This window comes from Pinus tabuliformis, chromosome 1_1 (genome assembly GCF_031772625.1).
Source record: "Pinus tabuliformis cultivar Carrire ecotype Pingquan chromosome 1_1, CPIR1, whole genome shotgun sequence".
In the NCBI taxonomy this organism is placed as follows: Eukaryota; Viridiplantae; Streptophyta; class Pinopsida; order Pinales; family Pinaceae; genus Pinus; species Pinus tabuliformis.
The window spans coordinates 660,890,700-660,913,744 of record NC_142297.1 but is presented as its reverse complement, the minus strand read 5'-3'; positions in this window follow the sequence as shown (position 1 = coordinate 660,913,744).

Genomic DNA, 23,045 nt, shown 5'->3' with positions numbered 1-23,045 from the left:
TCGATACAGGCTTTGATAAGGTTTATGAATTCCTGTCTAAACCCAAAGGCTGCAAGTACCCTGAGCAGGAAAGAACGGTTAACACGATCAAAAGCATTACTCATATCTAATTTGATAATCATACCTTGTTCTTTCCGTGTATGGCTGGAATGGAGAGCCTCTTGGATTTGAATGACATTGTCCAAGATTTGTCTACCTTTCACAAATCCTCCTTGGGCTGGAGAGATGAGTTTTTGAAGAAGAGGCTTAATTCTGTTTTCCAGCAGTTTGGCCACGATCTTGTATGATGAATTACAAAGGGAGATCGGCCTGTATCTGTCAAAGGATCTTGGGTTTGTTTCCTTAGGGATTAAAGCGAGAAATGTGGATTTTATTCCACCACCCACTTTTGCCTTCCTCAAGACTCCTCTTATCATTCTGAAGAGATCAATTTTGATAATCTCCCAACAAATTCTGTAAAAGTGTACTGTGAAACCGTCAGGACCTGGGGCTTTATCTGGTTCCATGGACCAGACAATATTAGTTATCTCTTCTTCCGTTACTGGGCTCATCAGAGAATCATTATCTTCCTCACTGGCTAGATTTGGGATGGTTGTGAGAAACTCTGCTTCATCCTCCTCATTCCCATTTCTTTCTGCACTAAGAAGGTTCTGAAAATGATTTACAGCTGCTTCTTGGATTTGAGTAAATCCTTTATAAACCTGACCGCTAGTGCTGGTAATTTCTGTTATGTGATTGCGCGAGAGACGGACCCTGCACTGTCTATGAAAGTATGAGGTATTTCTATCCCCAGATTTGAGCCACAGACTTCGAGACTTTAGGCGCCAATATTCCTCTTCATTTCTAAAAGAACAGTATACATTCCTTTGAGCAGATTTTTCATTGGCTAAATCTGTGGAAGAGGGATCTTTCTCCTCCATTTCAAGTTGTATTCCTTCCAATTGAATAACTGCCTCCTTCCTCTGCCTATTGGGAGATTGCATGGATTTCTTTATCCAATCTTTGAGTGCTTTTTTTGTATTTTTCATTTTTTGTTCCCACACATAGCTTGGGGAACCGAGTACATCTATCCTCCATGCTGCTTGAACTGTTTCTAAAAACCCTTCTTTACCTGCCCAAAGAGGGTTGAAACGAAATGGAAGGGGGCCTAAATCTTCTTCCTCTTTTAGGAATAAGAGGATAGGCTTATGATCCGATGTGAGCTTGGGAAGAATCTTGGTGAAAACTATTCTTTTGTCCATCATTAAAGAGCTGCTGATAAGAAACCTATCCAATCTGGCAGAGATATGATTTTCTCCGGTTCTATTGTTTGTCCAGGTGTATTTTCCTTTCACTGGTTTGAAGTCTACCAAATCCCACTGCAGAATCAAATTGCCCACTGTATTGATGAAAGGATCTCTAGACTGAATCCCTCCTTTCTTTTCTTTGGGATCTAGAGTTATATTCAGATCTCCACCTATGACTAAATTTGAGGGGCTGATTTGCGCTATATAATCCAAAAGTGACCTCCAGCACTCTCTCTTTTCTTCATAATGAATAGGGACATACAAGTTAAACAGAGCGAGGGAAAGATTGCTTACGGTGTGACGCAGCTCTGTGAAAATCCAATGTTGGGTCGCTAAGAATCGTTCTAGTGAGAAGTCTTTTGTCCAAAAAGTACCTATTCCTCCAGCCGTGCCCCTTGCACTAACAGACTTTCCTGAATCAAATTTCCATTTCATAGCGTTGTTGTTTAGAAGGGTTTCCCCTTCTACTTTGGTCTCTTGGAGCATAAGGATGTCCGCGGTCTCCATCTTCAATAAGTCTTTGATAGCCTCTGCCTTGTTGGGATTACCCAGACCCCTACAGTTCCAAGAGATCAACTGCATCATTTACCACTTGAAGGGGTAGGCCCTAGGCCTGATATTCCTCCCTAGTGTCATTTCGATGGTAGCTTGACTGCCGAGGATTTTTGTCTTTCTGACTCCTCTTCTCTAGTTTCCTTGTTTGATCTTCGTCCAGCCCTTTTTGTTGTCCTTTCTAATGTTTCATCATCTGATGATCCCATATTCTCTATTGTTTTCTTCTTTTTTTTTATTATATCTGCGTATGATGGGGAAGAAATATTGCTTGGGATGGAGATTGGGTTATTACCTGGTTCTATGGTTTCAATATTCTCCTGCTGTGGTGGTTCTTCTTCCCCTGCTTCCAGAGGATCTAAAGGAGGCGTGAGGATTTCAAAGGGGTTTTTATCCCCCTCATTGCCTTTTGTTTCACTGCTTCCGACGTTTTGGTTACTTGTGCTTCCATTATCTACTTTTTTCTCTGTCCCTTTAGCCTTGTTTTTGTTACTCTGTCTGTTGAGTGTTGTCTTCTTTGCCTGTTTCCATTGTTCTTCTTTTTCCTTCTCTGTTGTCTCCTCGCTTCTTTTTTTGCAGTATCTTGCAAAATGCCCATACTCATGACAGAAACGACACTTGAACGGCAGCTGTTCGTAATCAAGCTCTTGTTTGTGTGTCCAGTTTTCCACCGATAGCTGAATCGCTTCGGGTAATCCTGTTTCCAAATCGACCTCCACGCAGATCCGGGCACAAGAGTATTGGTCCTTCCTTGGGGCTTGGTCTATGTATTTTCCAAGAGCGTTTCCAATGGATTGAAGTGAGCTTTGATTCCAGCAATGCAGGGGAAGATGCGGGAGGCGCACCCAAACAGGAACCGCCTTGGGCACGTCTTGCGCTGGATCGAAATCTGTAGACCATTTGTTCAAGTAGAGTCCTTGAGGCCCCATGAAGTATGGCCCGTTTCTGAAAATCAGGCCTCTGTCCTCTGTACTGTCAAACAAGAAAACAAAAAACCCTTTGCCTACAAAATAGATCTTGATTCCTTCATTTACCAAAGGTAGCCAGTTCCTTTTGACCCATTCTTCGACTGCTCTCGGGGATGGCCACAAACCGGTGAACTGGCCGATCAGACCTTTTTCTGCAAGATTCAGCGCAAATCTACAAATTTCCTCCTCTGGTAAGGCCACCTTGGGAATACTATCCAGTTTTTTGACGAATTTTTGCTGCGGGCCTGTGACCTGACATTTTCCTGTTGCAGTTACAAGAGCCTTGAAGGCTTCGATCTCCGGAGGAAAGGGGGGAGGGGCCGCAGGGCCGCCTCCAGGCTCCATGAGGGAGAACGCTTGCAGGGTCGCTCAGAAGGCGCAGCTAGGGTGCAGCGCGGCAGCAGAACAGATGGAAATCTATTTTTAGACATATGGGCGGAGTCTATTTTTAGACTGCCAGGCTAAAAATAGAATAGTCGAATATTATTAGCTCTTAATAATATTTGGACTATAAACATTATCTTATCCTCTTGTAGCACTTCAGTTTGAGCTACGGATGTGGCACATGCAACTGCCAGAAGGAAATACACTTTTCTTATGGGTTAGTTGAGTTATTGCATGATGGACTTCAGTTAGAACTCAAGTGGTTGATTTTGGTGGAGTTGATGGAGTTGTGTTCAGTTTGACTTAGTTGAACTAGTTGTATTTAGTCCAACTAAAAAATAAACTAGTGATGAGTGGTGTGAATTAATTATTAATTAATTCACTAATTATTAACTCATAAATCAACTAGAGAATACATTATTTAACTCAGTGCATGGACAGTTCAGTGGAGACAAGTGTTAGAGGTGAGTGAAAGGGCAAGACAACTGTCAGTTGTGACTAAGTTGTGCATGAGATTTGCACAATCAATGGATTGAGTATTTCCAATGAGGATTGTGTAGTTCAGCCAAGGGAAATACGAATTTGGAGCTGATTCTTCATTCTATTCTCAATAGGTATTACGCAGTGGAGGCAGGCAAATAGCGGAGGAGATTTGAACCTGTGACTTGATTCAGATCTGAGCTAGTTTGTGTGTAACAGGTTGAGATAGTACTGAGTACTTGCGAGGAGTATTGTACTATGTATTGTTACATGTTCTCAATCAATATAATATACAGATAGTTGAGGGGTTTTCAGCTTCATGCTTTCCCCAGTACATACTGTGTTGATATGTGTGACTGATGCTTCAATGTGCGCATGCAATTGTTTCTTTAATACTGCAAATTGATGATCAACGTAGAGGAGGTTATGTATTATGCATGATTCCACAAATAGTGTATAATCAGGATAATCTCTGTGAATAAGTGTCATATTATTCAAAATTTCTACATGGTATCAGAGCTGGTTGATTTGTAGAAAGAGTTCTACATGATATCAAAGCGAGGATTGATCATCAGATCTATTATTCAGGAAGTGACTACGTTTTATTTCTTCAGGCAGAGTCTGTAATCGGGCCAGGTAGCTTCTGGATTCATCCTTCTTTTGAAAGGTGAGATATCCGGTAAATGCCATACAGTCAATCTCGGTACGAGGAATACTTCGTTCTCACGAATTTTAGATCGGAAGCGGTTGAGTTTTGAGCTGGTGGAATTCAAATTTGCAGCAGTGTTTTCTTGGTGTCGAAGTTGAAATGTCTTTCAACGGATTGCGATTGGAGTATGCTCTTGAAGGAAACTCGAATTATATTGCATGGAAAGACAGGATGGAGGCGGTGTTAGATGACAATGGGTTGAAGGATTTCATAGATGCTGAAGTCCCAAAGCCTACTGATGCTGCTCAAGTTGAGGCTTGGCAAAAGAATACAGAAAAGTGTCGAAGGATTCTGTTAGAGGGCGTGAAGGATCACATTGTATCCAACTTGCATGGAAAGGCTTCTCCATACTTGATGTGGAAAGCGTTGACAAATCTATTCTAAAGCAAGAGTGACCAGAGGAAGTTTGCGCTCAAAGATAAACTAAGAAACATTAAGTGTGAGAATGGAGACAGTATGCCCAAGTATCTCACGAAGTTCACCCAATGCCGAGATGAGCTGGGAAGTGTGGGGGTGACTGTCGATGATGAGGACTTGGTGAGCTTGGATCTTCTTGGTCTTCCGAAGAGCTGGAATTCCTATCAGGACTCTGTCAATGGTCGGGAGAAATTGCTAGGATGGGAGAGACTTTGGTCGGATCTTGTGCAAGAGGAGATCAGGCGGAATACCAGGGACGGATCTTCATCAAAGGCATCTGATGAAGAAAATTTCACTTTGGCTTCCAAAGCAAAGAAGGAGAAGGTTTCTCTTTCTGAATCTAGTTCTTCCAATAATGAGAAGAAGGTTGAAAAATTGAAAGTGCGATGCTTTCGTTGTCATGAGGTGGGCCATTATGCCTCAAATTGTCCACGGAGGAAATCCAAGAAGGAATCTGAGGAAGGATCTAAAGGTGAGGCACTTGCTTCAAAATTTAAGTTGGATTTCACTCTTCGCATGCATGGTTTCATCCATGGTGGGAAGTGGTTGGTTTCTTGATAGTGGAGCTTCTTTCCACATGACCGGCGACAAGAGTTGGTTTAGTACTTTGGAGGAGAAAGATCTCCAGATACTCATAGCGATGGGTAATGATGAGAAGTATAGTGTCTCAGGTGTAGGCACGGTTATTTTTCAGAGGGAGCATGGATCTCGCTTTACCTTGACCGATGTCAAGTATGTACCAGGACTGAAGAGAAACTTGGTGTTGATCGCGATGCTGGAAGACAGAGGCTATGATGTAGTCTTCAGTAAGGGAAAGGTTTTCCTTAGACATATCATCACTAGATAGGTGAAGCAGATTGGTTCACTGGTCAAGAACCTGTATGCTCTTGAGGTTCAAGATGCATGCAAAGCCTTGAGCAACAAGGCAACTAATGGAGACTTGGTGGTTAAGAGGGAGGGTATATTACCTCTCAACATGCAGAGCCATAAGAAGTCTCAGAAAATGGTGGAGGAGCCACGATTGGTGCAGTAGCTTCAGGAGGTTGTGGAGTAGCTACAATAGGGGAAGATGAGTGGAGATCGAGTAGAGACATCTACTCATGTAGAGACCTCCAGTAGGGGGGAACCTTCGAGCCAGGTGGGCTGAGGGATCACATGCAACCATACCTCCAGGTAGGAGGTGGGGTGATATAGAGTGATCGTCCCAAGGAGGAGGGGCAGGATCCTTGAGGTACCCAACCTCTTGGATGAGATCTTGCTACAGGAGCCTCGATGTGGAGTAGCAGGAAATGACTGATTGGGTAGAGACAGATGCGGATGGAGCAGCAGAGAGAGCGACAATGCAGGGAATCCCAGGATAGCGCATAGCTAGCAGGCTGCAGCAATGCGAGAGGTACAAGTGTTTTGCACAGTGCTAGGTGGCACAGAGAGGTGTGCGGGTGCGAGATGCATGGAGATGTTGCAGTAGTGTAGATGTCAGAGAGGGAGCACTTGTCAGCAGCAGGTAGAGCTTCAACATCAGAGTATGTTCCTAGCCCAACAGAGGGGTCAGTTGGGAGTGTTTTTGTTCCAAGTGTTGTTGGAGCAAGTGGACTGGGTAGATGCGTTGCATGCAGAACATTCCAGAGTTACAGGATAGGGGTTGCACATAATCCATATCTTGTTGAGAGGGAGTGTTGAAAATGCAACAAGATGATGGAGCTTAGTGAAAAGAAGTCGCCTTCACTAAGTGGGCCCGTAGGCTATTTTTGGCGCAAAGTCTATTTTTAGACATATGGATCATGGTCTATGAGTTGCAAGATGCTATTTGTGGATGATTGGTCATGTTGGTAAAAATAGATGGACATCTATTTTTAGACATATGGGTGGAGTCTATTTTTAGACTGCCAGGCTAAAAATAGAACAGTCGAATATTATTAGATCTTAATAATATTTGGACTATAAACATTATCTTATCCTCTTGTAGCACTTCAGTTCAAGCTACAGATGTGGCACATGCAATTGCCAGAAGGAAATACGCTTTTCTTATGGGTTAGTTGAGCTATTGCATGATGGACTTTAGTTAGAACTCAAGTGGTTGAGTTTGGTGAAGTTGATTGAGGAGTTGTGTTCAGTTTGACTTAGTTGAACTAGTTGTATTTAGTCTAACTAACAAATACACTAGTGATGAGTGGTGTGAATTAATTATTAATTAATTCACTAATTATTAACTCATAAATCAACTAGAGAATACATCAGTTAACTCAGTGCATGGATAGTTCAGTGGAGACAAGTGTTAGAGGTGAGTGAAAGGGCAAGACAGTTGTTAGTCGTGACTATAATTGTGCATGAGATTTGCACAATCAATGGATTGAGTATTGCCAATGAGGATTGCGTGGTTTAGCCAAGGGAAATACTAATTTGGAGCTGATTCTTCATTCTATTTTCAACAGGTATTGCGCAGTGGAGGCAGGCAAACAGCGGAGGAGATTTGAACCTGTGACTTGATTCAGATCTGAGCTAGTTTGTGTGTAACAGGTGGAGATAGTACTGAGTACTTGCGAGGAGTATTGTACTATGTATTGTTACATGTTCTCAATCAATATAATATATAGATAGTTGAGGGGTTTTCAGCTGCATGCTTTCCCCAGTACATACTGTGTTGATATGTGTGATTGATGCTTCAATGTGCACATGCGATTGTTTCTTTAATACTGCAAATTGATGATCAACGTAGAGGAGGTTATGTATTATGCATGATTCGGCAAAGAGTGTATAATCAGGATAATCTCTGTGAATAAGTGTCATATTATTCAAAATTTCTACAAGATGTTATTAAACATGAAGTCCAACCAAAGGAACCTGAGAAGATAGAGTTTGAGCTAAAGGAGGATGAATCAAACTCTACAACAGAGGAGGAATTAGAAGATGAAGAGCCACAAACTCCGACTGTGAGAAGATCAATTCGAGAAAGAATGCAGCCAGAAAGGTATAGCCCATCTACTTTCTGTTCAAATTTTTCTTTGTCTGTTACTAATGATGACCCCAGAATTGTGAAGGAAGCAGTGGATTCAGAGGATGGAGAACTTTGGAAAGAGGCCATGGTTAATGAAATGGCATCTTTGCACAAAAATGAGGCTTGGGATCTGGTGGAGTTGCCGGCTGGAAGGAAACCCATTGGCAGCAAATGGGTGTTCAAAAAGAAGACAAATGAAGAAGGAAAAGTGGAGAAATACAAAGCTCGGTTGGTAGCAAAAGATTATTCCTAGGTGTCGGGAATTGATTTTGGTGATATTTTTTCTCCTGTTGCCAAGGTAACTTCTATTAGATTACTTTTATCTGTTGCTGCTGCTTTTGATTTTGAGGTAGAACAGATGGATGCGAAGACAACATTTCTTCACGGGGATCTAGAAGAGGAGATCTACATGAAGCAACCTGAAGGCTTTGCAGTGAAGGGTTATAAAGAACTGGTATGCAAGTTAAAGAAGTCTCTGTATGGGTTAAAACAATCACCAAGGATGTGGTATCAGAAATTTGATACATTTATACGGGGACTTGGCTTCATCAGAAGCAAAGCAGATCACTGTGTGTATTTTAAATTAATTAGTGACCGTGTTATTTATCTGGTCTTGTATGTGGATGATATGTTGCTGGTTGGAAATGACAAAGAATTTATCCAGGATTTGAAGACGCAATTGTCCTCCAAATTTGACATGAAAGATCTTGGTGCTGCAAACTATATTTTGGGCATGGAAATTAAAAGAGATCGAGCAAAGAGGAAGCTATGGTTAAACCAAAGGAAGTATGTTGAGACAATATTACAGAGGTTTAATATGCAGGATAGTAAACCAGTGAAGGTTCCTATTCCTGTAGGTGTGAGGTTATCTGCTGAACAGTGTCCCAAGACACAAGAAGAGGAAGAGGACATGTCCCGTGTTCCATATGCAAGTGCAGTCGGTAGCCTGATGTATGCAATGGTTTGTACTAGACCAGGAATTGCACATGCAGTGGGAGTATTGAGCAGGTTTATGTCAAAACTAAGAAAGGAGCATTGGACAATAGTGAAGTGGGTTTTCAGGTATTTGCATGGCACTAGTGATTATGGTTTGTGCTACCAAGGAAGACTAGGATTAGACAGAATGTTGGATATTCGTGGCTTTGTTGATGCAGACTCGGCTAGAGATCTGGATCAGAGAAGATCTACAAGTGGGTATGTGTTTAACCTATTTGGAGGTGTAATCAGTTGGATGAGTAAGAAGCAATTTGTAGTGGCACTATCAACTGCAGAGGCAGAGTACATGGTAGACACTCATGCAAGCAAGGAAGCAGTTTGGTTGCAGAGATTGTGTTCAAGTATGGGGTTAGTACAAGAAGCTATAAGGATAGACTGTGACAGCCAAAGTGCAATTTTCTTAGCAAAGAACCCTGCATATCATTCAAAGACAAAGCACATTGATGTTCAGTATCACTTTGTGAGGGATATGATGGAAGACAAAAGGTGTTGCTGGTAAAGGTGGACACTTTGAAGAATACTATAGATGCATTGACAAAATCTGTGAGCTCTAAGAAGTACTCTTGGTGTATAGAAACAATGGGCATTGCAGGGCTGGATAAATGACTAAGCTCTCTTGTGGCCCCTTGTGGAAAGAAAACATCAAGTGGGAGAATGTTGGGTTGTGTTATATTCTTTCCACGACTAGCCCACGTAGTTAACCGAGGGGGTTAGAGGGGGGGCAGATCCCCCCCTTCGTTGCGGAGATCTAGGGGGGGGGGTCACAGGGGGTCTGAGGGGTACCCATAACCTATGGTTTTGTGCATGATTTTCACACATGGTTTTGGACGCGATGGTTTTTCGGTCCATGGTATTGGATGCTTCGACATGTATAAATATGTATTGTAACATTGAAAGGAAAATGATGAAAAATCAAGCTGGTAGTCTCGGTTTTGGGATCCAGGGGAAAATCTCTGTGTATATGTGTTTTATGCGTTATTCTCTCGCATTGTTTATTTTATGTGTTTTAGAATTTGTATAGAGGTAATTTCTGTACGGGGTTAAAACCTACATCATGATGGATTGATATTTTTCTTGCATCACCTTCTTCTATTCTTCTTGATGAACAACTTATTCAAACGTAGTTTTTTCTGCTTCTATTAATTTTGTCATGTATGCTGCATATCCTGAATATCTCTTTGGTCTTTTCTTTCTCTAAAATTTCGTTTAGTAGATCCATGTCCTTCGACATCTTCAAGTGTAGCTTTTAACCAATTTGGCCTCTTCTTTGTTTAAGGAATGATTATAGGTTGAATAGGCTCACTTGGTCCTTCTTCTCTTTCTTCTTGATTTGTAGTCATCTTTTCATGATGTTCTTCTTCTTCGAATAGTGGTACTTTGTCTTCATTAGATTCAATTGGTATATCATTGGATATTTTGTAGGCATTGTTTTGATCAAATATAACATCTCTGATAACTTAAATTTGTCTTCCTTCCTTGATATAAACTATATAAGCCTTTGAAGAAAGAATGTAACCAACTAAGATCCCTTTTATGCTTGTGGAATCGAATTTATTTCACTTGTCTTTTGAAACATGGATGTATGCGGGACACCCAAATATTTGTTGAAAATGGAACAATAAAAATCCTGATTTAATTTTCCCTTGAATTAAATTAGGAGAAAAATTGTAATTCCACATCACAAGACAACTTGTATGAGTTAAATAACCTAATTTGACTTAGTTGGCTCAGTTAATTCAAGTTGAGGGTCTAGCCTGAGTCATGTAGAGTTTCTCCTTCTTTATAGGATCTCTGTTTGAGTTTATTTTTAGTTGTAATTAATTAATTCATTCTAATCGAGTTAAAGTCAATTAAACTAGTTCCAATTGATGGAGGAACTTGTAGGAGGTCTAACAGTGGGGTGTTTCTTCGTGTGTTCAACTAGTTAACTAATGATTCAACCATAAATAACTCATGAATGTCATATCTTAGAGTTACCCAGTTGAGATTGGAGTTCAAGGGGAGCGTACTATCAATTGTATAATCATCCAATTGTATAGGTGGTGCATGCAGTCAGAGGAAGGCCTATGATGATTTGACCAAGTCCAATTGAGAAATTTCCCTAATTAATAGGGGCTAATCTATGTGGAAACAACACAAGGAAATAGGGACTTGGGCAAGCAGAAAATTAGTTAAGTATTGACCAAGGCTTGTATAGGAAGCTGTGAGATAGATAGATATAGTGTAGAGGTTGCTTGGGCTTGAGAAAAACATTATAATCTTATCATATTTTATGACTAATTCACCATAAATACAGCGGGGGTTTTTAGTTGTGGCTTTAAATAAAAAATCATTGTGTAATGTGGTGATTGAGTTCTTTCTCTTGTATGCTTCATGATTTCTCGATCAATTCATTCTTTCCGCTGATGAGTAGAGTAGATTCAAGTCTATTGTCTTAGTAAGTTATAATTAGCAGTTTGAATATACAAGGAATTTATACATGGTATCAGAGCTGAAATCACACTAGAAGAGAAGAATCCGAGTTTGTATTTGCAGGTGAAATCAAATTTGCAGGACCATTCTTCAGAGCCAACATGATGCGTTCTATGGATTGAGACTCGAATATGCCCTTGAGGGTGGTTCAAATTATTTTGATTGGAAAGATAAGATGGAAGTAGTGTTGGAAGACAACGAGCTGAAGGAATTCATAGACAATGGTATTCCTAATCCTCCAACAACCAATGCTCAATATTTCGCAGAGTAGAAGAAATGTGTGCAAAGGCAAGGATGATCATACTAGAAGGAGTTCAAGATCATATTGCCTCGAACCTCCACTGTAAGGATACACCATATGCAATGTGGCAAGCCTTGATAAACTTGTTTCGGAGCAACAGTCACCAAAGGAAGCTAGCACAGGAGGATAAGCTTTGGAAGAGAAAGGTGGAGAAGTACGACACAATACCACAATACTTCAGCAGGTTCACCCAATGTCAGGATGAGCTTGGGAGCATTGGTATTATAGTTGTTGAAGATGATATGGTCAGCGTAACACTTTTAGGCCTTCCTAAGAGCTAGCAAAGCTAACAGGATTTGGTAAATGGGAGGGAGCATCTACCAAGGTGGGAGAATTTGTTGTATGACTTGGTGCAAGAAGAGAGAAGGCGGAACACTAGAGATAGAATCTCATCCAAGAATGATGATGGGAGGAATTATGCCATAACTGGAAAGGAAAAGAAATGGAAAGGGAGGAAACCCAAATCCAAAGGGGATTCCAGTCAGGGTAGTAAGAAGAAGGACTTGTCGAAGATTAAATGTTTTCACTGTCATGAGCTGGGACACTATGCCACGAAGTGTCCACACAAGAAGACCAAAAAGAAGCCCTCATGAGGAGTGGAAGGTGAAGCTCTTGATTCACAATTTGAGTTGGATTTCACCCTCATTGCATGCATGATGACATCGATGATGGGTAGTGTGTGGTATCTGGATAGTGGAGCCTCATTCCATATGACGGGCAACAAATAATTTTCAGTGACTTGAAGGAGAAGGACCTCCAGATGCACTTCGAGATGGGATATGATGGAAGGTATAGCTGATTTGATTAAGAAAATTAGTTTTTCTGTGCTAAAATTCCTTTTCAGATTATATTAAATATGCTTGAGGATTTGTGAGATTGCTTGCAAGTTTAAACATGGGTTTTTGAATGTTTTTATGTAATTTTTATGTGCAAATTAACATAAATAATCACTGAACAACAACAAATGACAGATATTAACGTCACCATAAAAGATATCATAGCAGCACATGATGAAGGAGTTCACCCCTCCTAGGCTATATCTCCTTGGTCCAACCTCCAATGGATTGGCTCTAAAACATGTTCTAATGGCTCCAAAATGCCCAAAAATGCTTGTGTAGCCTCTTTCTGCCCCTGATTTGGTCAAAAATTGAAGAAGTTATGGCCTTTCCCAATCTTCTACTAATCGCACTGCAAATTCCCCAAAATCTGGCATGATCCTACAATTTTTCCCGAGAAATGTGCTAATGAAGCGGTAATTTTTTTTTTCTGAAAATCGGGAGAAATTGTCGGACAGTTTAAATGTCCGTTAATGCTTAAGTTTCGAAATTTGTGGCCACATGCCTGGGGCTAAGGCCAACGATGCCCCCCCACCGGCCAAGCCCCCACTCCTTCTCTGTGGTGGTGTGTCCATAGGTTGACCCAACCTCCAAACTTCGAGGCAACGTAATTTCAAATAGAACCCAAAGTCCATTGTTTTAAAGAAATTCCGCCATGGTGTATTGGTAATTGTCTATGTTGTGTGATGGGAGGTCGCGGGTTTGACCCCTGCTGCTTCCACCCAGACTATGACCAAAATTTTGGTGGCCTCCCAGGCTATCACGTGGCGGCCTCCCGCTGGGCCACGCGTTAGCTCGTGCTTAGCCACCACTCCAACTAATCACAAAAAAATGCGAAATTTCAACCATTAGATGAATTCCAATTTTGACATGGTGATTCATCGAGGAGCCCGTTGACCAAGTCAACAATCACATACCCTTCCTAGTCAACGCACATCAGCAGTACAGACTGTTGACTGGGCTATCCATTTTTTTTGAAAATTCACCTATTTGGAAAAGTGAACATAACTCGTTTATGGAGTCATACAGAGTCCATGTCACGCAAAATGAGTTGCACCAGATTTAGGATGACGAGCATTAGGCATCCGTGTAGGTTCCATACCAATCCGACAACTTTGATTTTTGAGCTATTTTTTGAGCACCTAATCATTTCTCCCCCTCCCCACTGGACCCTAAAAGATCACTTTCAATTTTCCAATAGGCGAGGGTATAGTTCCTTCACCTTTCCAATCTCGATCCATTTGGCCTTTGAAGGATTTGTTCCCTTGAGCCCCACACAAAGGTAATCCACATTCCCTCATTTTGAAGACCCTGTTCTTTTTTCAAGAATGGTGTCTTGCTATAGTTCATTAAGGTATTCAGGAGAAAAATCCTCTATGGAAGGAATTTGGAAATTTTCTCCTTGATCTTCAATCAACGAAGGCTCATAAAACCTTAAGTTCTCAAAATTAACAACAACATAAATTTTCATATATGAAGGCAAATCCAACCTGAAGGCATTGTTATCAATATTTTCCAAAATTATGAATGGATTATATCTAATTGGTTTCAGTTTTTAACCTTCTCCTTGGAGCCTCTCTTTGCTAATGTGAAGCCAAACTTCATCACCAACTTGGAACTTGTGATCTACATGATGATTTTCGTGCTTTGCTTTGTACTCGCCTTGGCTCTTTTCAAGTTGTTCTTGAACTATTTGGTGTACCAATTGGATTTGTTCAATGAACCTTCTTGCTTTGTCTCACTATGACCATCAATAGATCACCTTTTTCAAAAATGAAGTCCAAAGGAGACTTAGGAAGGTATCCCAAACATGCCTCAAATGGTGATGTTTGATTTGAAGAGTGCTTGGTTCGGTTGTAAGCATGCTGAATATAGTGAAAATGTTCATCCCACAACTTAGGATGCTTGCTACAATACCCACAAAGAAGATGTATCACTGTCTTGTTCACCACCTCTGTTTGACCATCTGTTTGTCGATGAAATGTTTTACTCTTTTTCAATTTGGTTTCCATGAATCCCCACAAACTTGACCAAAAATTCCCAACAAAGTGAGAATCTCGATCACTAACAATGGATGTGGGAAATCCAAAATGCATCCATACATTCTGAAAGAATAACTGAGTAGTTTGTTAACTGTAACTCTTTTTTTTACATGGCATCAAAATACACATTTTTCTGAACCTATTCAAAACTACATACAAATAGTCATGACCTCTTTTTTACAATGGAAGGCCTCCTACAAAATCCATAGAAACACTCTCCCACAGTCATGAAGGAACCAGAAGTGGTGTGTACAATCCTAACTTCCTATTGCTAGGCTTACTGACTGCACATAATGAACATCCTTTAATAAAACGTGACGCACTTTCAAGCATACGAGGCCAGTTACAATACCTCTGTAGGTGTGCCATCGTCTTACTACATCGAAATGACCAGAAATAAGAGAAGTATGTGCCTCTCTTGTGATGTTGACTCTTTCTCCCTACGAAATACAAAGCTTGTGAAGATGGTACAACAAGTTATCATGCAAATGATAATCCAATTCCTCTACTTGGTTACCTTGACTCAAGCTTGAATAAACATCCTAAAAGTCATTGTCTAATGCATATTTCTCAATATAACTTTCATGCAAAACGTAATTATGATTGAGTAAAGTAGATGCACTAATAATTAGGCCTAGAAGGCATATCAACAACTTTATTATACATTCCTTTCTTATACCTTATTACCAAGTGGAATTGTTGAAGAAAACCAATCCATCAGAAGTGCCTTGATTGCTGCAACTTTGATTGAGATTGCAAGTATTGCAATGGTTGATGATCAGTGTGAATGATTGTTTCCTTACCCATCAAGTAGTGTTTCCACTTTTTCACACTTTGCACCAATGCATACAATTCCTTGTCATATGTAGGATAATTAACCACTGCACCATTGAAAGTTTCCGAATGAAAACATATAGGCTTACCATGTTGCATGAGGGCTGCACCCATTGCGTAGTCACTAGCATTAGTTTGAATCTCAAATGGTTGTCTTAAGTCTGGAAGTGAAACTACTGGAGCTGAACTGATCTTTTCCTTCAATGCATCAAAGGCCTTTTGCTGTTTTCCTCCCCACTAAAAAAACTTTTTCACTCTTGTCAATGCATGCAAAGGAGCTTCTATGGAAGAAAAGTTAGCAATGAATTTCCTCCAATATTGGGCTACACCCAAAAAAATTCTTATCTCAGTAATTGTCTTAGGCTTTATGATGAGCCCCATAAATGGGTAATTATATGGGCTCATTTTTCCTCCTAACATAGTTAAATCAACCATTCTCATAGCTTATTGCATGTTTTTTTTATTATATTTATGCTTATGGAGTGAGTTGATTAGTTATGATGCCATGAGGTTTAATATGTGTTTAATGCAGATTTTTGTTGAATTTTGAAGACAAAGTCAAAGATTCAATGGACAATTGGCAGCAATAATTTGAAGTGGATAAAGAAGAGGATTTATAGGAGGGAATCCATCTCATTTATTACTTCCCACTTCGAATTCTCCTTCATGTAGCTTGGAGTACAAATAACGAAATGAATGCACTAGGAGGCAGCTGAGCAAGTGAAGGATAACTTATGTTTATCTCGGGTTTTGGGAGCCAAGCCTCCTTGATTTTAAGGAAGTTGTTGGGAGCTTCAGTTGTATAAGTAGAGAGGCCTAGGGCCTCACTAGGGTCGAATTTTTGTTGCAGTTTTGCTCTGCTCAACTTCGAGCTTACTTTTGGTGACAGTTTCATGTAATCCTATTACTATTTTGATAATAAAGATGAGATTCTTCTTAAGATAGCATTGAGTTACCTCAGAGGGTTGAAGATCTTGGGTTAGGGCCCAATCCAAGTAGCCAAACTCCTCTTGTTTGTATTTATATGCTTTGTTTCAGTTTATGGATTAGTTGCTATTAGATGAATTTCTTTCTTGGTTAAGAATAGGTTGCTTTTGGTGATTTAGAAGGTTGTTTCTGTTTGTGTTTTCTATAGTAGGGTAAATAGTGATAGAAAGAAGATACAAAAGGCCAGCAACACTGCCTTGGCCTCCTTTCCTCCCTTTGGGACCATGAACTGAGGCCAAGACCCTCCTGTTGCCACAAAAACATAGATTTTCCTTCTCCATAGGATTTCTAGTGTTGTAGTTTGTTAGAAGGTTAGTGCTTTGTTTTAGATCTCTTTCACCAAGCTCATTTCTGTCTTTATAATAAGTGTGCTTCCATGCTTTCTCTCATTATAGCATTTTTCAACATTTCTTTCCATAGCTCATAATGTAGATTAGCTTGATGCAAAATTCTGTTCTTTTAATGTACTTAATTCCCTTGCTTGCTTGATTTCATTGTTTGAATGTCAGTTATTTTGTAGCAGATTTCTTCTCACAGTAGTTCAGCCTATCAACCATCACATTCTCTCCCTGATCTATGCCCTACAGGTCGCCCAAAGTTCACCTCAAATCTGCCTTAGTTTTTTGTGTTTTTCCATAGGATTTCTTCCTCTCTCCCGACCATCTTTCCCTCTCCTAGTGATCCTTGGTGAACCCTAGGCACCCTGACACATCATCCCAACCTTTACCTACCCTTTCCACCAACTCCCACACCTTCAAAACCTTCAAAATTGCTCTTGGCATCCTCCTTTAGACCTCCCGTAGACCTCTTGTAGATTCCTTGTGTCCTCCTGTAAATTTTCCTGTAGGCTTTATTTTGAAAAGCCTCCAGAAGGCCACCCGAGACCTCCTAGGACCCATATACACCATCCTACATCTCCTAAAACCCCAAATTCGCCCTTCAACACCACCTATTCGCTTCCACCTTCACACACAATAAAATATATGCATGTCAATTTCACATAAAAATACATAAAAATCCAAAAATATGTTTTTTTCTCATTTACTTCTAGAAATAGCTTGAGTAGATGTTGTTTACTTCCTTGAGTAGGTAATGGCATTCATTTCATGGTTTTCATAGTGCTTTCTGCAAAAGTAGGATTAGTTGGTTAAGTAGGGTTTGCTAGGTTTACTTTACATTTCAGTCTTTTTCCTTTCTGCAATTAGAATAGCCTCTGTAGAGTAAGATTTCCTTTCTTTCATCACACTTAAAGCTTCTTATGGAATCCATAGAAGTTGGCTTCAGCTCCTAATGATCTTGCTCCAGCTGATCAAATGACAGCCTATAGTAAGAACTAGTACTTGTGCATACATCACTGCCACTTCTGAGTTTGTTACGAACTTCTGGGTTGATAAGAGTAAAGTAGGCAGCCTAGGAGTTGCAGCATTATTGCTGCAATACTGGTGCTCACCACTTTTTGGCGCCATTACCAGGGAAGCGTCAGAGTATTATGTGATTACTGCTTTCTTCTATTTTCTCTTGCAACATTCTGCTAATAGTTTATTTCAGCAAAAGTAGAATAGTCATTTCCTTTCTTTTAGTTCTGCATTTCTTTTGCTTTCCTTTTCAATTCTGCAATTTCCATTTCAGCAAAAGTAGAATAGTCATTTCCTTGCTTTCAGTCCTACATTTCCTTGCTTTCATCTTCAATTCTGCAAATTTCATTTCAGCAAGCTCATTTCAGTTAGTTTCAATTTGGATTGTTCAATCAATTTCAGTTTTGTGGGTACTATCAGTGTGGGGAAAAAAGAAACAAGAACCAACCAAAAATATTTCCTTTCATGCCTCATAGGAATAGAGATAATTCAAGTAAATTTTTGCTGAACACCCCCACTGCTCCACACAACCAACCTTCTCTCTTCTTCAGTGGCTATGATCAAGAAGAACCCTTAGGTGAACAACCCGACATATTTGAAGAACCTATAGGGGAAGAAGAAGAAGAAAAAAATCCTTTAGAGCCAATGGCTGAACACAGAAATTCTAGGGGGAATGGAGAAAGAATAGAGGGTACCTTTCCCATCCGGGAGACCAATGGGGACACCAAAATGAAGAATATATGCCCTTCCGCCCTACCTCACTTCCATGGTCTGACTATAGAAGATCCTGACACCTTCATGTTTGAGTTTGCTATTGTTTTTCAAACCTGTTAATGTCAGTCTTTCCAGCCTTCCTCCAGTGATCAAATATGCTCTTACAAAGTGATTTTGAAGTGTCAAGGTCAAATTTTGTCATTTCAGTGAGTCTTCAAGCAAAATTTGGTCACTAGGCATTAGGTCTAGGGTTTGCTCTCACTCTTTTCAAAGTTTCCCAAATGCCAATCTATGTCACTATTCAGCTGAGTCTATCATCATTCATAGGGTTGTCATTATCATCTCAGTGTCTAATGAGTCATTTTACACCTTGTTCATGCTTCAGTTGCGCCTAGGTAAGGTCATTTCCCTCTCCTAGGGTTTTGAAGGCAATTTCTCTTGGACAGTCAAATCATCGGAAAAACTTGTTTCCTGATGTTCATACACCTTCCCGTATCCTTAAAGTACCTTACCAAATGCTTCCCATCACTGATATTCCCCAAATTCCTCATTTTCGCACAAACCCTAGTTTCTAGCTACAACCTGGCAATTTTCTAGGTTGGGCCTGTGTTTTGCCCTTTTGGACCCCTTCCCCTCACTCAATCTCTGAGATTCCACTTTCCCCTACTTCCTAACATCCCTCCCTACTTCCAAAAATTTCCCCAAGAATTTAGAAGCCCCTTATCCCCTTCATTTCACTTCATTTCGAAAAAATTCCTTGTTTCACACATCGGGATAAGTTTCACTCAAATGGTGTTTCAGAGCAATAAAAAATGAATTTGGAAATGTCAAAATTACAATCGCCAGATCCAAGGAGGTTGGCCAAGGCACTAAAACGACGGAAAAGGCCCGATCCACTCCAAATTTGGGCCAAAGCCTCTTTGACTGAGCATGGTACTTGATTGGGGACTCCCAACCCGAATTTCAAGAAATTTGGAGAAAATTTTGTCAATTGTGAATTTTTTGTGCCAAACACAGGTTTTTGCTCTCAATGCGTAGCGCGCCGCGCGCTACCCTGAAGATGGGCAAGTCCATTTCTCAAAAACTCAGCATTTTTGGATTTTTCATGACAAATTACACTTGCTCAGCAATTACCAAGACATTTCATCAGGTTTTGAGCCCTCAGAAGGTCAAAAAACATGCAAAAAATGACTTTCTGCCACTTTTTGGACACACAGGGCGCAGTCTTGGGAGATTGAAATTTTGGAGGGTCAAATGACCACAAAATTGAGAAATTCCACTTGGGTTGGAAAGTAGACATCCAGACCTTTCCAACACGCCTACTTTTGCCTCATTTGGATGCCGAGAAGTGCCTCAAAAGTTGGCTCAAAGGCGCGCTACGCGTTGAGAATTGGGGCGCTACGCATCAGGGAAATTTGCCAGTTTTACACCTTTAGCTCAGGAATTCGCCCAGCTTTGACCAATTTTGACTTGTGATGGGATTTTTAACCCTCTTTGATGTAATTATATGTTGACTTGACACTTATTTACCTATTCTAGATGATTCATTCATAAAATAGCAAACATTTAATGAATGAATTGGTTTCCTAGATTATAGAGGCAAGTTGTTTTGACTGCCTAGATTGTAGTGCTCAGTTTAGAATTGGTTGAAACAGCTCCTAGGATTATGAGCTCGACCACTAGAGGCAAGGGAATGGGTTGAATTGCCTATATTATGTATTTTCTTAGTCATTTTCAGAGGTTGGAAAAGGTTGGACTCCTGAGGGATAAGCTTCTATTGTATTACACTTTGTATCTCTGCAATTTTGGCAAAGGAAAGACCAGGGTTTTGCAGCACTATTTTGGATTCCTGTGGTTATTTGTGTTGATGGTGTTCTTCTCTTTTGTACTTGTAAGTGTCTTATGTGTATCATTTTCCAACTTCTCTTTTCTGCACATTAAGTAAATGAAGTGTTAAGGTAGAATTCATAATTTATATGCTCTGCCTTTAAGTTTGCTTAATATCTATGTTTTCCTTTGTCTAAAGAGAACTATCGAAAGTTTCTTGCTCTCTTTAGCTCCTCACCGGTCATTTCTATCCATTCACTTAATTCAAAGGCATCAAGACAATCTCCTACCTTGCCCCAAAAAGACCTCTGCAAAAACTGTGTCTCATCCCCGCACCCAAAATTGCTATTCTCAGTTTTCCACCAAAATTCTTAAAATTTAAAATCAAACTTTCCCTATCAGTTTACTAGCCTAAAATCAGTGTTCTTAATTGGTCATCTCCTCCCTTTGAAAACCTTTTGCCGAGATAGACCCGGAGAGAGCCCTCTCCTGCCCCGTAGGGCTAGCTACGAGGCTAAGTGGTTTGATGTTGCCTTGTATTTTGTCCTTTTCAGCCTGAGGCCAAATTCAAGCGCTAACAGAACCTATGACTATGCAGAAGATGAGAAAAAGTTGAAATTGTTCCCTTCTACTCTCAAGGATGCATCATTGCGCTGGTTCATGGGATTACCTGGAAATAGTATCACAACTTGGGCTCAGATGCAACAAGCCTTTAACAACAAGTTATGATATTATTGTTGGTCAAAAGATACTAAAGAATAAATTTTTCGACTGACTATAGGATGTGATGAGTCTCTAGAAGACTATGAGGAGAGGTTCCAACTCAGTTACAAAAGTGCTGGGTGTACACTTGACCCTGAGTCTCTAAAGATGGTTATGCTCAGGGGAATTTTGGAAGATCTTTTAGACACCCTCCATCTACTGGCCAGAGGAGACATCCACCAACTACCATATGAAGACATAAAGACTGTTTTTAGAAACCATTCTTGAGTAGCCAGGAAGAAAGGTAGGGGAGTCAACCCATAGCCTATAACTCCTCTTCCAATTCATCCATTAAAGGTGAAATTGGAAACATGCTGGAAGACTTCAAAAGTGAGATGTTGTAGACTCTTGCCATGCAAATGGATACCTTGCATATCAAAAGAAAACAAGAGGAAGCAGAGAGTGCTTTGGCCATATTTTGTCCTAGATGCACCAGGAGGAATCCTGGGAATGAATGCCCATTGAACTCTATAGAGGTTTTTTCAGTTTGTGAAAAAAATCATTCCACAGATAAGTGCCCTTCCTTACCCGAACTTAAAGCCGTATATCAAGGGGCTGAGGGAGTCACTGAACAACTCTATTACATAAACCAAAGAAGGCTGCATGGAACTAGACCATACAAGCAGGGGATACAAGGGACATCCCAGGCATACTACCACCCCAACCAAGTCACTTCCATACCTCCTTGGGGTCCCCCTACTCATCCTTCCTGGTCCACGCCTCCTCCTTGGTCCTTTACATCTTAATATCATGCCCAACCAGCCAACCATTCATTTCAATCTTATGCTTAGCCATCACCTCAATGGAATGCACCTCATCAGGGGTGGAGGCCCCAACATAAATCTCTCCCCAATCTTTTGCCTCCACCACTTGCCTAACCACAACCATTACCTCTTTCTCCTCCAAAGCCACCCCAAATGCTTTGCCAGTTGAATTCGAACCCGAACAACAGACAGGCTCAACAAGTATATAGTGGGGAACCATCATGCCCCACTTATGCTGTGGAGATTCAGGAGATTAACCTATGATTTGGGAAGGTTCTCTGAGATAGCCAGCCTCCACCTAGGGAGGTTGAGGAAGATAAAGAGGAAAGTGAACCTAAAGAAATTCCACCCTTTCCTGAGAGACTATCTGGGACAACACAACCTACCCCAGAAGAAACTGAACTTTTGGGAGAATTGAAATAGTTATGTGTGAAGATACCACTTCTCCAAGCCATAAAAGATGTGCCTATCTACAATAGGTTTATCAAAGAGAAGTGCTTTAGGCATCCAGGAAGGCGCAAGAGAGATGTCCCAACCATCAATGTCATAGGACAACTGTCCGACTTGATGTTGGGGCAGGTAATTTGTCCAAAATATCTGGACCCTGGGAGCCCAGTAGTTGATGTCCACATCAATGGCACCATGATCTCACATGCCTTGATTGATCTGGGAGTTGCCATTAATGTGATGACAAAGGACACAATGCTCAAACTTAACCTCTAGGGCTCCTTGAGGAAGACTACGACAGTACTGCAACTAGCAGACCGCTCCATCGTGACCCCTGAAGGGATTGTGGAAGATGTGATGGTCTCCATTGATTCTTGGGAGTACCCTGCTGATTTCTTAGTTCTCCAACTGAAGGCAAATCTCACGGGGTATCCTCTCATCCTGGGAAGACACTGGTTGGCTACTTGTTATAGACATATTTTGGCACTACAACTCCAATCACATATGTCCATAAGCCAAGGGCTTCAAAACCCATAAAAGTGTTGTTTCATACCCTAAAGGATCAAGGTCAACTGATTACATCATTTCCCAGAAGTTCTCCCTGAAAAACTGCTCAGAACTGGTCAAAAATGGACCATACAGACTGCTCCATACTAAGGGTGCGATGCATCTCACCTGCTACACACAAAGGGTGCAATGCATATTGAAAAGCCCTTCTGTAGGGTGCGATGAGCGAGAGAAGACAAATGGCAGAGGCAGTTTGCTAGGTGGAAACTCAGAGAATCTTCTAGAAACTGCTCATATGACACTTGCCTCTCTGAATTCGCCCAGGGATGAGTAAGAGATCATGAAATCTCCAAGTGGAACCAAGAACTATGAGTGAAATGACACTAATAAAAATCCTAGAAGCTAATTCA